Here is a 13,692-nt window from a genome sequence, read left to right as displayed (position 1 = left end):
CTAATGAGTAACCGGAAAAGCATATGGGGTACAAGTTTATGCAGTTTATGTTGTGTTTTAGTCATAATTTAAAAGTTCCAATTGTAAAACCCCAAAGGAAAATCTTGAGGAAACCCACTGTGAATTATTACTCCAGGTTCTGACGTCATTCCTACACCACTTCAGTCTTTTATGTGTGTGTGTGTGTTTGAATAAATACATACATATTTATTGGTCTGTATTATTTTGTTTCTGTCTGTTTTTCCATAGATCCAGAATGGAGTGACAGTTAGGGAATCCAAAATAAATGGGATTAGAATGCACAAAGACACTAATTTCTTCCTGATTCTCTAAACCTCTCAATCTCCCAAACGGCTCGGCAGCAGAGCTCTGGCATAATCCGCTGCCACGTCATGTCACCATGACGATAGAGTGTTCCCGAACAACACTCATAGCTCAATAGCTGGCGTTAATGCAGCACTGATGGTGCTCTGGCACAGGTGGTCTCTACGTTGCCACAGAGCTCAGTGACTAAAAAGAGAGGAGTGACTTAATGAGCGGCATGAAGGGCTAATGACCAGCATCTGCGCAGACACTGAAATATATCTTTCATTTAATTCTCGTTAGGGTCATAGCCACTTCAGCCACTTGACACCTGTGGCACATCTGTAATGGCTGCTTAACTATTCTCCATTGATCATACATCTGCATTATGGATCTAGGGTGGCTTGCAATTTCTATGATGCATGGTTACGGACAGCATCATCGCTTGCTTAAATGCGAGCGGAAACACTCTCATGTTCTTTATGTTCTCAGAGAGAAACCTAGAGTCTTATTCACTGACCACCTGCAGATGAGTTCAATCATGTGATTACAGTTTATTGTAAAACATTTATTATAATTAGCATTGTGGAGAAAACAACTACACCAAAACAGCAAAAAATCAGAGCATGTCTTTTATTGTTAATGAGAGTAGTTGTTGATCAAATTAAATATGTTCAAATGAGTACAGCATTCGTTCAATTATTCATTCATTTTTCTTCAGCTTAGTCTCATATTTATCAGGGGTTGTCACAGCGGAATGAACCACCAACTATTCCAATATATGTTTTACGTAGCGGATACCCTTCCAGCCACAACCCAGTACTGGGAAATGAGTACAGCATTATAACTAGGGCTGTGCGATTAATCGAAATCGAATCTTAAAATTATATGTATTATTCAATTTCCCCTGCCCAGAGCAAATGCGTGACTGCTGTCTATGTGTGACAGTCTTACTAGACAATTGAGTTAGCACACTTTTGTTCTGCCCAATCAGAACTAAAAAACAAACAAACAGGAATGCGTGGACAAGTGGGATGATGGTGTCTGCCGCTTCAGAAGCATTTATAGATTAATTAATATCAAAGAAAAACAGGGCATCGATAATATGGGAATATTTTGGATTCAAAGTCACAGACACTGAACAAAAACAGACAATCTGTAAGAACTGTTGCCACAGCACAAGAAAATACAACAACCAGCACCTAAAAAAGCACCACATGTGGCTATACGAGGACTGTCTGGCTAAAAAGTCAACTAAAAGTATTGCCACTGGCACGCAATCTATTAGCAAGCAACAGCAAACTTCAGAGTTGTTTCAGCCATGTTAGTTTGCTGAATGTTCTGTATTTTTACAATTATATATTTTTTTGTTTTAATAATAAGCTACACTATCTCCCTAATTTGAGTTCAACTTGTTCACAGAAAGTTAAGGTCATATTATTTGTGGCTCTTGAGAAAAATGAGTGTTTCATTTCTGAATTGAAGTTAATATCTTTTCAGTTCCTTTTTTAACTAACACGTACTGCAGTTCAGCAGTAAAAAGCTACGATACAGAATACTAAGCTGAAGCTTAGAGGTTTTGACTAGAAAATTAAATCAAATTAAGTCGAAAACGCAATATCTGTCAAAAAAAATATCGCAATTTGGTATTTTCCCCAAATCGCCATAGCCCTAATTATAACTATAAACTTATTCAGGTATTTATTACTTGAATTTTAATAAGAAATGAATAATAGTTGTACTAAACTCATGCAAATGTCTCTGTCAGCACAATTCATTAATTCAAAAATGATTCAAATTACAACAAACTAGCATATAAACAAATCTGGTACCTACATCAAATTTTTGCAGTAAAATGCAGCATTTTAATATTTTCATCACATTTGTAACTTCATAATTTATGCAAGCACTGCAAAAAAATAATTTTCTTACATTTTATGTCTTTGTTTGTTTCTAGTCCAAATATATTTAAAAAATCTTAAATCAAGAAGCACAGAAAAATCATTGTCTTGTTTTCAAAAATAATATGTCAAAATTAAGTTTTTCTGCAAGCAAAATAATCTGCCAATGTGGTAAGCAAAAAAAGGTTTTGTTTTTTTTTTGCTTTGACATAAGATCATTTTGCTTAACAAGACATTTTTTTTAGCTTGCTTAGAAAAAAGCTTCTTGATTTAAGAAGTTAAATATTTGGACTAGACGCAAGACAAAATAAAATCTAAATAAGAAAAACTTTTTTGTCTTTTTTTTAGACAGCAAAATTGTTTGGTTTCTTTTTTATTTTTGATTCGATATAATGTTTTTAAATAAAATCACAAAAGCATGCACATCAATCTCAAATGTGTGCTCAGCCAAACCAAAAGAAGTACAAAAAAGGGGGCATTTCACCCAAAAACATTAAATTCTTGCTTCATTTGTTTCAAACCTTCCTCTGAATAGAAAAGCAGATACCCTGAAGAACGTCAGAAACCATTGATTTTCATAGTATTTCTTTTTCCTACAATGGATGTCAATTGTTTCAGGTTTTCAGCATTCTACAAAACATCCTCTCCTCTGCTCAACAGAACAAAAAACCCTGCAAATGCCCGAAAACACTTGAAGGTGCATAAATAGTGAGTACATTTTTTATTTTAGGGTGAACTATCCCTTTGAACACATTCAATTCAAGTTTGTTTGTATAGCGCTTTTCACAAATAATTATTGTTCCAAAAAGCAGCTTTACAAGAGGTGTGTGTAATTACACTACAGTCAAAAACAGAAAGATAAGGTGTTGTGCAGAGGGTGGACAGCACACACAGCACCCCACAAATATTATATAATCAAATAATGCATTTGGCAGTTTGGAAGTTTTTCCTAACAAAATCAAAATTCAAATTCAAATGCTTAAAAGATCAAATGATAAATCAAATGCTCAAAGCATAAATCAAATCCTCAAACCGACATCGCAAATGGTGAATCAAATCCTCAAACGACTCCGCAAATGGTGAATCAAACCCTCAAACTGACATCGCAAATGGTGAATTCAATCCTCAAACTGACATCGCAAATGGTGAATTCAATCCTCAAATGACTCCGCAAATGATGAGTCAAATCCTCAAACCCACTCCGCAAATGGTGAATCAAATCCTCAAACCGACTCCGCAAATGGTGAATCAAACCCTCAAACTGACATCGCAAATGGTAAATCAAATCCTCAAACGACTCCGCAAATGGTGAATCAAACGCTTAAACTGACATCGCAAATGGTAAATTCAATCCTCAAACGACTCCGCAAATGGTGAGTCAAATCCTCAAACCGACTCCCCAAATGGTGATTCAAATCCTCAAACCGACTCCAAAGTCAAACATCAAAGCTCGAAAGATATCAAATTTAATTACTTAAAAAAACTATTACAGTGTGTGACGTTTAGATGAAGTGTCGATGTGCTTGAAATGTTGCATGCTGTCATAGCCTTTTAGGTAAATGAACTTGATTTTTTTGTAGCTTTGGTGTTTTTGTAGCTAGGACACATTAATAACTGTCCACCCCCTACACAACACCCTACCCCCTATGTTCAAAATTTTTATAGCAAAAAACAAACTCTAATTCAGTACAAATTGTTACATATTATATTTGTTGTTGTTGTTGTTTTAATGTTTGCTTTCGAAAGCATGCATTTATAATGTGTGGCAGTTGAGTACAAATCCATGGAAACCAAAATCACGATAAAAGCTCAAAGACATGTACAGGCAGGGTTAAAAGATTCGGTTGCCGCATCAAGTGTTTTTAATTTACATTACCAAGTGGGGTGTTATTTTTAATATGATAAATCATTATTAATGCCACTTACTGGACATTTAGTTTCTGCTATGATACATGGGGAATAGTGTAACCTAATGCAAAAAATGTAAAAAAGACTGACTGGCATTCATCCTTTGTGGATTAAACCGAGAAAAAAAAGCTTGTGGAGCACTTAAGGGAAAGTGTCATGTAATGTGCAAGAAGCACTGCAACTGTCATTTTCCAGAATGAGTGAGTAATTTGTCATCTTTTTCTGTCTTGTTTTTTAAGAGCCTTGGTTGTTGGACTGAATGATTTATTGCTTGATTGAAGAACAAACAAATAAACATTCAATAATGTAAATTTCTTCATATGTATCCATTGGTTCTTATACATTGTCTCATTGTAACAGTGTACAAATATGGTTTTGGCTTCAGATGTATAATTAACAATGAACAACATAATCCAAACTCATTATATACGTATATACATATTATAACTTATTAAACAGATAATTATAGAACACCATACTAGCACCATGTTGGACCCCATTTGTACAAATATGAAAAAACTCTCCAGCATTATACCAGCAGCAGCAGTTGAGTTTCTTGTTGATTACTCCAAATTCTGACCCTAATTTCACAGCAGTAAATGAAACTCATCAGACCAGGGAAGCTAATCTAATTTTAGCGAGCCTCTGTGAATTGCAGTCTCAGTTTGCTTCTCTCAGTTAAAAGAAGTGTCAACAGTGTGGTCTTCTGCTCATAGGTGCTCACTTAAAACAGTTGGGTTAATAATAACCCAATCCATTGAGTTAATAAGGTTAACCCAACAATTTATGTTACAAAAATAACTAATTTGTTGGGTTATTTTGCCCAAAGTGGCTTAACCACTATATAATAATAAATTATTATTATTACTTTAGTAGTAGTAAGCTTTATATGTAAATTAAAAAATACACAGCTTTTAATATATTGGCAAAGCTTTATTTAAATCCATGAATTTAGTGGCACTCCTCCACCAATAACAAACGCCTGAGAGCAGTTTGGTTCATCCCTAAGCAGCAGGACAAAAGGGTTCTGTCTCTGTTGCTCCTCCTCTTCTAAGTACTGAACGAAATACAAGTATACACACATGAATTAAATAATGTCCAACATTTATTGTCATAAATAATGCACCTAGAAGTCGCAAATAAACAAATTCTTATTTTGCCTCCTGGTATGACGTGCCGAACCATCTTGCTGCACAATCTGTATGGCAGTGGAGAAAGGATAGCTGGCAGAGTTGTTAAAGCACCATCTCCAAAGCGGGATCTCCAAGGCTGTCTTTATATCTAACAGAAAAAAACACAATAATTAATCTCAAAACAAGATCCTCATATCAAAGGTGAAATGCTACAAATTGGGTTTAAAACAGTGCTGTTATGCAGGATTGTCTCACCAGATGAAATGTTTGCTTGAACTGGTAGATCCAAGGCTCTCTTCTCTTTCTTGCAATACGAAAGAATCCGCAGTGATGCATCTCCCCAAACCTCAAAAGTTTCTTTGTTGTGTGGGTATAAAATACCCGTCCTGAGCAATCTAAAAATAAATAAAAAAAAAAACAGCACTTAAATCCATGTCTTAAAAACAGTAGACTGGATTTATTAAAGGGATATTTTACACAAAAATGGAAATTCTGTCATCATTAATTCACCCTCCCCTTGTTCTAAATCTCTCCTCAGAAAGCATGATATTTTGAACAATATAGGTAACTAAACCATTCTTGGTCCACAGTGAAATTCCATAGCATTTTTTCCTTCTGTTGAAGTCAGTGGGGACTATCAAGTTTTTGATTTGCTTTGTCCTTTGATTTGCTGCAGAGGTGTGATAAAAGTCAATATTTGAAGGCAAATACGCTTCCACAGAGATGTTTTAAATGCTGTGGCAGTGCTGGGGAGTGTATCAGTAGTGAATGACTAAATGTAAGTGCATATGAGCTCAGGCAAAGCGTCACTGCTGTGGCAGTGGTGCAGAGGGGAATGAAGCTCAGCGGAGCATCTCTGCTACAGCAGAGGTGCGATGGAAGTCAATATTGAAGGAAAGTACGCTTCCACAGAGACGTTTTAAATGCTGTGGCAGTGCTGGGGAGTGTATCAGAAGTGAATGACTAAATGTGAGCTTAGGCAGAGCGTCACTGCTGCGGCAGTGGTGCAGGGGGGGGAATAAGGCTCAGCGGAGTGACTCTGTGGCTGCAGAGGTGCATTGGTAGTCAGTGTCTGGAGTGTTATGTGTCATGGAGTGTTATGTGTGGTCTCGCGGGAATGTTAAGATGGAAGTGGATAGGAGCTCAGCTAGAGTGACACTGTTGCTGCAGCGGTGCGATGAGTTTCTTGCATTTAAAAATCAAACCCACATTTTTTGTCAAATGCTGGATGTGGGTGTCACAAAGTACTTTAAACCAATGTTTTTTTTATTATTTAATGTGAACAACACTTAATACAAATTGAAATGTATTTATTACACGCCTTTAATCATTTAAAAAAAATGCATATTGAAAAAACTTTTAATTTCTCTGCGCGACATGTGCCTGTACATTCCATGCAAACACTTTTTCTACAGTTTGCATGGTTTGATTGAGAATATACTGCCGTCTTTTTTTTTCGTTGCTGCTATCTCTGTGGTCTCTGGCCCTACAAATGCTCCGCCTATGCCATGGGTCTCAAACTCAATTCCTGGAGGGCCGCAGCTCTGCACAGTTTTGCTCCAGCCCTAATCAAACACAGCTGATTCAAATAATAAAGGTGTTCAAAAGAGTTGAACACCTTGATTAGTTGCGTAAGCTGTGCTTGATTAGGGTTGGAGCAAAACTGAGCAAAACTGTGCAAAGCTGCGGCCCTCAAGGAATTGAGTTTGAGTGTGCTTTTGCTGCTGTAGCTCACATGGTTCAAAGTTTGAAGATTCTTCTGGAGACCTCTAATTATAATTAATAGGTTTTTTTTTAGCTATTGTTACCTTTTTATCAGATTGAATCAGTCAGTGCATTCTCTTTAAAAACCCTAGAGATCATTGTGTGTGAAATTTCCAGCAGATCAGCAGTTTCAGGTCTCAGGTCAGCCCGTGTGGCACCAACAATGGAGCCACATTCAAAATCACTTAAATCTCTAACTTTTCCCGCCTAAATACATTGAGTTGCTGCATGCCCTGAAATTTCTGAAAAGTTTTAGATGTTACCTGCAAAAAAAAAAAAACTGTTCACTGTTCAACATTCTTCAAAACATTCATCTAGAAAACTGGCAATAATGAAAGAATTTTCATTTTTATATGAACTCATCATTATTTTGAGCAGAGGTGTGTGTGTGTATGGACTGAGGAGGTGATTAATTAGTCTGATAGATTCAGGGCTGCTTAACGAGGCAGAGGATGAGTTCAGGACGGGTCAGGAAAAACGGGGTGAGCCAGAGCTATTGTAATTATCTATAAACCGACACCAGCGCACATGCACACACACACACACCTCATGATATTACAGTGAGATTTCTTCCTGCCTCAGGCAAATATCATAGACTTTTTTTTTTCTTTTTATCGACATGGTGACACACAGTGACGCATGCAATCATGCCCTCAGTGGTCATTTCACTGGCATCCGGCTTGAATCAGAGCTTACGTGAAATGCATTTCAAAATGGGCTGGGACTCCAGAGTCAAATCTTTGCTTAGATTTGTCATTCTGCTTGCTGAAATATTGGGCTGGGGGTCAACAGGTGAAGCTTTTAAGGCAGCGGTACTGTGTGTCTGTGTGTGTGTATTCATAGATAATGTTTTCAGAAAGGCTGAAAGGTTACATTTACAGTGTTTGGTTTTAGGCTATGTTTTATTTGGATGGTCTCATTCAGACATCCTGTCAACTACATCAACAAACTCTCAATGAGTTTACATGGACATAAATGATCTGGTTTTAATGTGATTAAAACAATACTCTAGGAGTCTACCATGTAAATGTCGATTTTTAATTCATTTAATCTGACTAAGGTAATAATTGAACTAAACAGAAATCGATTAAGACGTGGAGTATGCTGATTTTAGTGGCATTATTGAAGTGCAGTACATATATGTAAACACCGCCATCAAACTATTACCATCATGTAGAATTTTTGCCACGTTTTGCGACAGTATATTTTATACACACATGCCTGTTTGACACTATTTTCTGCACCTATTGACTTATTAAATGATCACAGACACACATCGCAAAATGCTGAGTTTTTTTTTGCAAAAAGCGTGCTGTATCATATTCCATTAAAACAACACTTTTCCAGCAGTTCATACTCGCATCCAATATCTCGTTTGTCACAGGGGCATGAAAGAATTGTTCCTGAATGAAAGTGAAAGTGCCAAACTGCAGTTAAAGTCGATAAATAAAAAATGAAACACCCGAAATTACATGAAACTCCGGAGGAAGTTAATCGAATTATGTGCTGTAACAGTGCTTAATTTGAGCCGGATCTTCCAGGATCCTGTTCCGGAAAATGTCAGATATTCGTGTTTTGCGTTCTGGTATTATTTCAATGGATCCGGCATTAACTTTTGCATGGTAAACACCTATGTGTGTGTGTGAGAGAGAGAAGTCTGTGAGGATTGTGTGTGCGCGCACACAAACACAAATGGTGGTAGTCACCATGCGCAAGTTAAACTATTGGCCCTCAACAATATTTTAAGCCAATCGGCTTTCTTATGTTTACAATCATTCTTATTGGTTGGTGATTCTTTCTCACACAGTGAGCAGCAAAAATAAATAATGGCATAGTGGCCTACATAAATAATATCTGTATTTTCAAAATGGCAAAGAGGCAGTCACACATTTCATTATTTTAAAACCACAAGTGTACTTCCTGGTTTAATTATGGGAATTATTCATCTTCAAATTAAGCAGTGTGCTATAACATGTAAAACAGGACTTTGAAAGGAACATTCAAAAAACAACTCATGTAAACACCTTAATTATATTATTGTTTTATTCATATTGAGGCAAATAATTTAATTACTCGATTACTTGTTGAGGGATCATCCGAATAAAATGTTACCAGACATAAGCTAAATGATTTCATCCAAAGTGCAAATTTAGACTTGTGTGCAAAACTGAAATATCGCATAAAACATTTGTGAATAAAGAACAGTTTCCGTCCAATGTGTCAAAGAGATTGAAATCTTATTTCTGATATACTGCCACTAAATATCAAGAAGAAAAACTGAACTTGCAGCGGTAGAAGCTACCATGGGCCTTTTTTCCAATATAATATATTACTTATAACGAAGAAGAGGCCACTCTTTTGGAGAGCAGACAAAATTTATGCGCATCTTGACATTTCCATTAAGCCTTTTTTATGCAATATTCCAAAATGTGCATAAGAATAGGTGGATGGAAACAGCTATTGAGCAGACACCATAATACGTTAATAACTGCTAGTTGACATGATTTCAAAGTTAACATGTCTAAAGAAGCCATCAAAGTAAAACATTGTTAAAAGTAGGTTCATCCCCAAAAGGATTTTTAAAAGAGTTTGATTTAATTCACTTCCAGGGAAAAATTTGTCCCCAAATTAACATAGCACACACATTCAAACACACTCGCTTCCTAAGGTGTCCTTCAACCAAATCAGGTTATTATCCTGCATGGCCAGATAATGTTCGGCTTTCATCTGAGTCACAGGCCCAAACACTCTACGGATTTGAGGGAATTTGTCAGGTTTTTGTCGGGTCTAAGTATTAAACGAGCAGCGATTACGCCTTTAGTAATTAGGGAGTCCCCTGAGCCTGTCCCGATGAGCAACTCCAATTAGACAAGCGGTCTGGAGGGTTTTAAATGGAGTATCTGACCTTCATTGTTTCTATTTCCCTTTCAGTCACAAGTACAAACAGACATGCATGCAGCTCGCAGACAGCACACATCCACGGCCATTTTGTATTAATGGATTATTAATTAGCCTCTGGTTTTGATGCGGCGTCTCTTGTTTGAGCTTTATTGAATAAAGCCACAGCTGGCAGAATCCTTAGAGCAGAGGAATAGATGATGTTCTTCATCTCTCGTAGTCTATTCATAAGCACCTCCTCTGTCTGCCAGCGATTGACCTTTTATTCTTTTACTTATGCATTTTCCTTTTTCTGCTTCTTTCATCAAGACTTTGATTTTTATTTATGCCATGATACATACCGCTACATCAAACAGGCCCTGCATCTTAATATTCTCTATAAAGACCTTCATCTCTTCATATCGTAAGCCCTGATCCTCTCTCTTTCCTTCAGCCCGTGCTGTAGGCACTTTCCCAGAAATGGGTTACAAAATAAAGCCTTTTTCTTTTTTCAGTAAATAGAAATGAGGCCCTTATTACCTTCTGAAAATGTTGATCAACAAGCTCTGAATTTGTCTGGGTTTACATAATAAAATATGCCAAAATATTTTTTCATTCATATTATGTTAGCTGAATATATGAATAATTTCAACAGTTTTTGGTTGTAAATAAAAAGTAATTTGATTTTTAATTTAATTTTAATTTTTTTTAAATTAATTTTACCACCATGGCTTTAAAATCAGTTCAGAAAATTGTTTAACTGACAAATGTTTCCAATATATAACCGTGATTTTAATATGTGAATAAATTTCTCAATTCCAAGAACACAGAACGGACTTGCGTTCTCCTGGAGAGCGGTCTTGCCAGGTTACGTCGGAAGAACAAACTCGGGTGTTTCTCAATTCCAAGAACGCAGAGAACGGACTTGTGTTCCTGTGGAGAGCGATCTTGCCAGGTCACCTCGGAAGAACAAACTCAGGTGTTTCTCAATTCCAAGAATGCAGAGAACGAACTTGTGTTCTTGTGGAGAGCGGTCTTTCCAGGTCACCTCAGAAGAACAAACTCAGGTGTTTCTCAATTCCAAGAACGCAGAGAACGGACTTGCGTTCTCGTGCAGACCAGTCTTGCCAGGTTACCTCAGAAGAACAAACTCAGGTGTTTCTCAATTCCAAGAATGCAGAGAACGAACTTGTGTTCTTGTGGAGAGCGGTCTTTCCAGGTCACCTCAGAAGAACAAACTCAGGTGTTTCTCAATTCCAAGAACGCAGAGAACGGACTTGCGTTCTCGTGCAGACCAGTCTTGCCAGGTTACCTCAGAAGAACGAACTCAGGAGACAGCGAGACAGAGATTGCGTCCTATGAGATGTTTCATTTTTCCTGATGGTCACATGACCTTCACGCATTTTTAACCAAAAATTATGTAAATATTACAGTATTCATACAATGATTTTTTTGTTTTTCCCTTTTCACAATATATACTACCTTACAAATATACATTGCACAATACAAATAAAACAGATTTCAATACGAATTTCAACAGCACCCTTAAGGTGTTTATGCCTTTATTAAGATTTTCATGTTAATGTTTACTTTCACGGTTTCATTTAGAGAAACTTCTGAGATAAATAAGTTATCTCTCTAAACTTTAATAATAAATCTATATAAAATGCTACGCTTCCCACCTCCAGTCGCAATGACTTCTGGGATTTCTAGAGCGAGTTCGGTACTCAAGTCTGCATCGATGCATCCTCCATACCAAGAACACATCCAGGAATGTTCATGCGTCCACCGTTCTTGCGGTCTTGAGTTTTGAAACTGAACTTTGGCAGTTGATGATGACGTTACACGAGAACACAAGGACGCAGGATCACTGAAGAACTCGTATTGAAAAACAGCCAGTGTGTGCTAGAAATGATTCGTTAATTCATTTTCCTTCAGCTTAGTCTCTACTTTAGAGGTCACCACAGCATATGTTTTACACAGTGGATGCCCTTCCAGCTGCAACCCAGTATTGGGAAAAACCCATACACACTCATTCATTCACACACACACACACACGCACACACACACACACACACACACACACACACACACACACGGACAATTTAGTTTATTTAATTCACCTATAGCGCATGTACAGAGGAAACCCATGCGAACACGGGAAGAAAAGCAAACTCCACACAAAAATGCCCACTCACCCAGCCAGGACTTGAACCAGCGACAGTGCTAACCACTGAGGCACAGTGTCACATGAATAAAACTGTAAATGTTTATATTGGAGCAGAAATGATCCGGTTTTGCGTGTCATGTAAAACACATCTATCTTTAGCTAATGTGTCACCGACTTCCTTTTATACCCCATATTTATAGATAGTGAAGGCAGAAACACGTGGGTGCTTTTCAAAGCTAAGATAATGTTATTTACTCACAGTTCTTCTCCCGTGCTGCTGCTGTCTGTCTGCGTTTAACACACTGCAGACTGAATATGAGTCCAAACTGATATTTTTTACTGTAGAAAAATTTGCAGAATCTGTCTTTGTCTGGAACTGTATGGAAACCACAGGTTTTCTATCACTCTGAAAGAACACAGTAAACACAACACACGGGGAAACTAATGTAATTCTGTGGCTTTGCTGAGGTAACAATCCAATATCAAACCTGAGTGAGTTCTGATGAACAAAGCTGTTTCTGAAACTCAAGTGTGTGTGATTGTGTGCTCTTTGTTGTGGTGATTGATGGTCTTTATCTTCTTTTTGCACACACGCTCTGTATATTCATTCATCCACATATGACCATTCTTCCCTTTCACTTCCTCTCTCTGCATGCATCCCATTTCCTGCAGCTCCTCCCCCCGTTGCCCTCTCACCCATACCTTTATATTTTTTCTACCTCATTTCCTTTTCTCTTGAATGAGTGTGTTCTTTGTGGCACTTCATTTGTGTTGGCTCTTTTGGCTTTGTGCTTTATTTCAATCTTTTGTCAATGCCAAAAAAAAAATAAAACTGTAGTGATAGTGAAGCATTTCAAAGAAAGTACTTGAAAATAACTGCAAATTGTATAAATGTATTATTAATTCAATATTTCTCTCCATCACATTTTGTGTCTGTGTGTGCTCTGTAAAAAGTGCCAGGAGTGTTAAAAATGAACTACAGTTTCACTGATGAGTCTTTGGTGAATGGTCATTTTCTGCTTGACTGCCCAGAGCGGCTTGAACTAACTCTACTGAACTCACAAAAATGAACTAATTCAACATCACCGGCTTCTGTGCGGAGTGATCGACAGACAGACACATAGATGAAAAAAAAAACCAGGCAGAAACAGATGGATGGATGTATGGATGGACATTAAGATATGAACTGATTAGTAGATTTATATACTGTATGGGTATATAGAGGTATAGAGGTATAGGTATATAGGATAGAGAGATAGATATCAATGCTGAATTTTTGATTATTTGATACATTTTGATTTTTGAATATTGCTGAATTGATCGATAGTTTAACTTTTAGAGATTGATTAATCCTAACCCTAACCAATTAAATGTAAATATAGGGTTAAACATACATTTAAATATGGACAGATTAATAAGATGACTAATAAGACAAAAACAGATGAGATGGATGGATGGATGGATGGATAGATATTAACATATGAACCGGTGAATAGATAGATATACTGAATGGGTATATAGATGTGTACACTGTAAAACCCAAAAAGTTAAGGTAACTCAACCGTTTGAGGAAACCGATTGCAACTAATTATTTAAGTTCAAAAACTAATCCTAATGAACTTAATCCATTTGAGTA

At 36.9% G+C, this 13,692-nt stretch overlaps 1 protein-coding gene and 1 long non-coding RNA gene across 2 annotated transcripts in view; one reads left to right on the top strand and one right to left on the bottom strand.

Moving 5' to 3' along the window:
* The window catches only part of htr2aa (5-hydroxytryptamine (serotonin) receptor 2A, genome duplicate a), a 50,794-nt gene that overhangs the window by 18,222 nt on the left and 18,880 nt on the right, over positions 1-13,692 (top strand). The gene's annotated exons all lie outside the window — the stretch shown is intronic.
* Positions 5,117-12,122, bottom strand: LOC130234808 (uncharacterized). Its single transcript, XR_008838334.1, has 3 exons — positions 12,085-12,122; positions 5,501-5,640; positions 5,117-5,385 (listed from the first exon to the last, which is right to left on the bottom strand). It is a non-coding gene; the product is annotated as an uncharacterized LOC130234808 (long non-coding RNA).

Source organism: Danio aesculapii, chromosome 9, assembly GCF_903798145.1.
Source record: "Danio aesculapii chromosome 9, fDanAes4.1, whole genome shotgun sequence".
NCBI lineage: Eukaryota > Metazoa > Chordata > Actinopteri > Cypriniformes > Danionidae > Danio > Danio aesculapii.
This window is presented reverse-complemented; position numbering and strand designations above follow the sequence as displayed.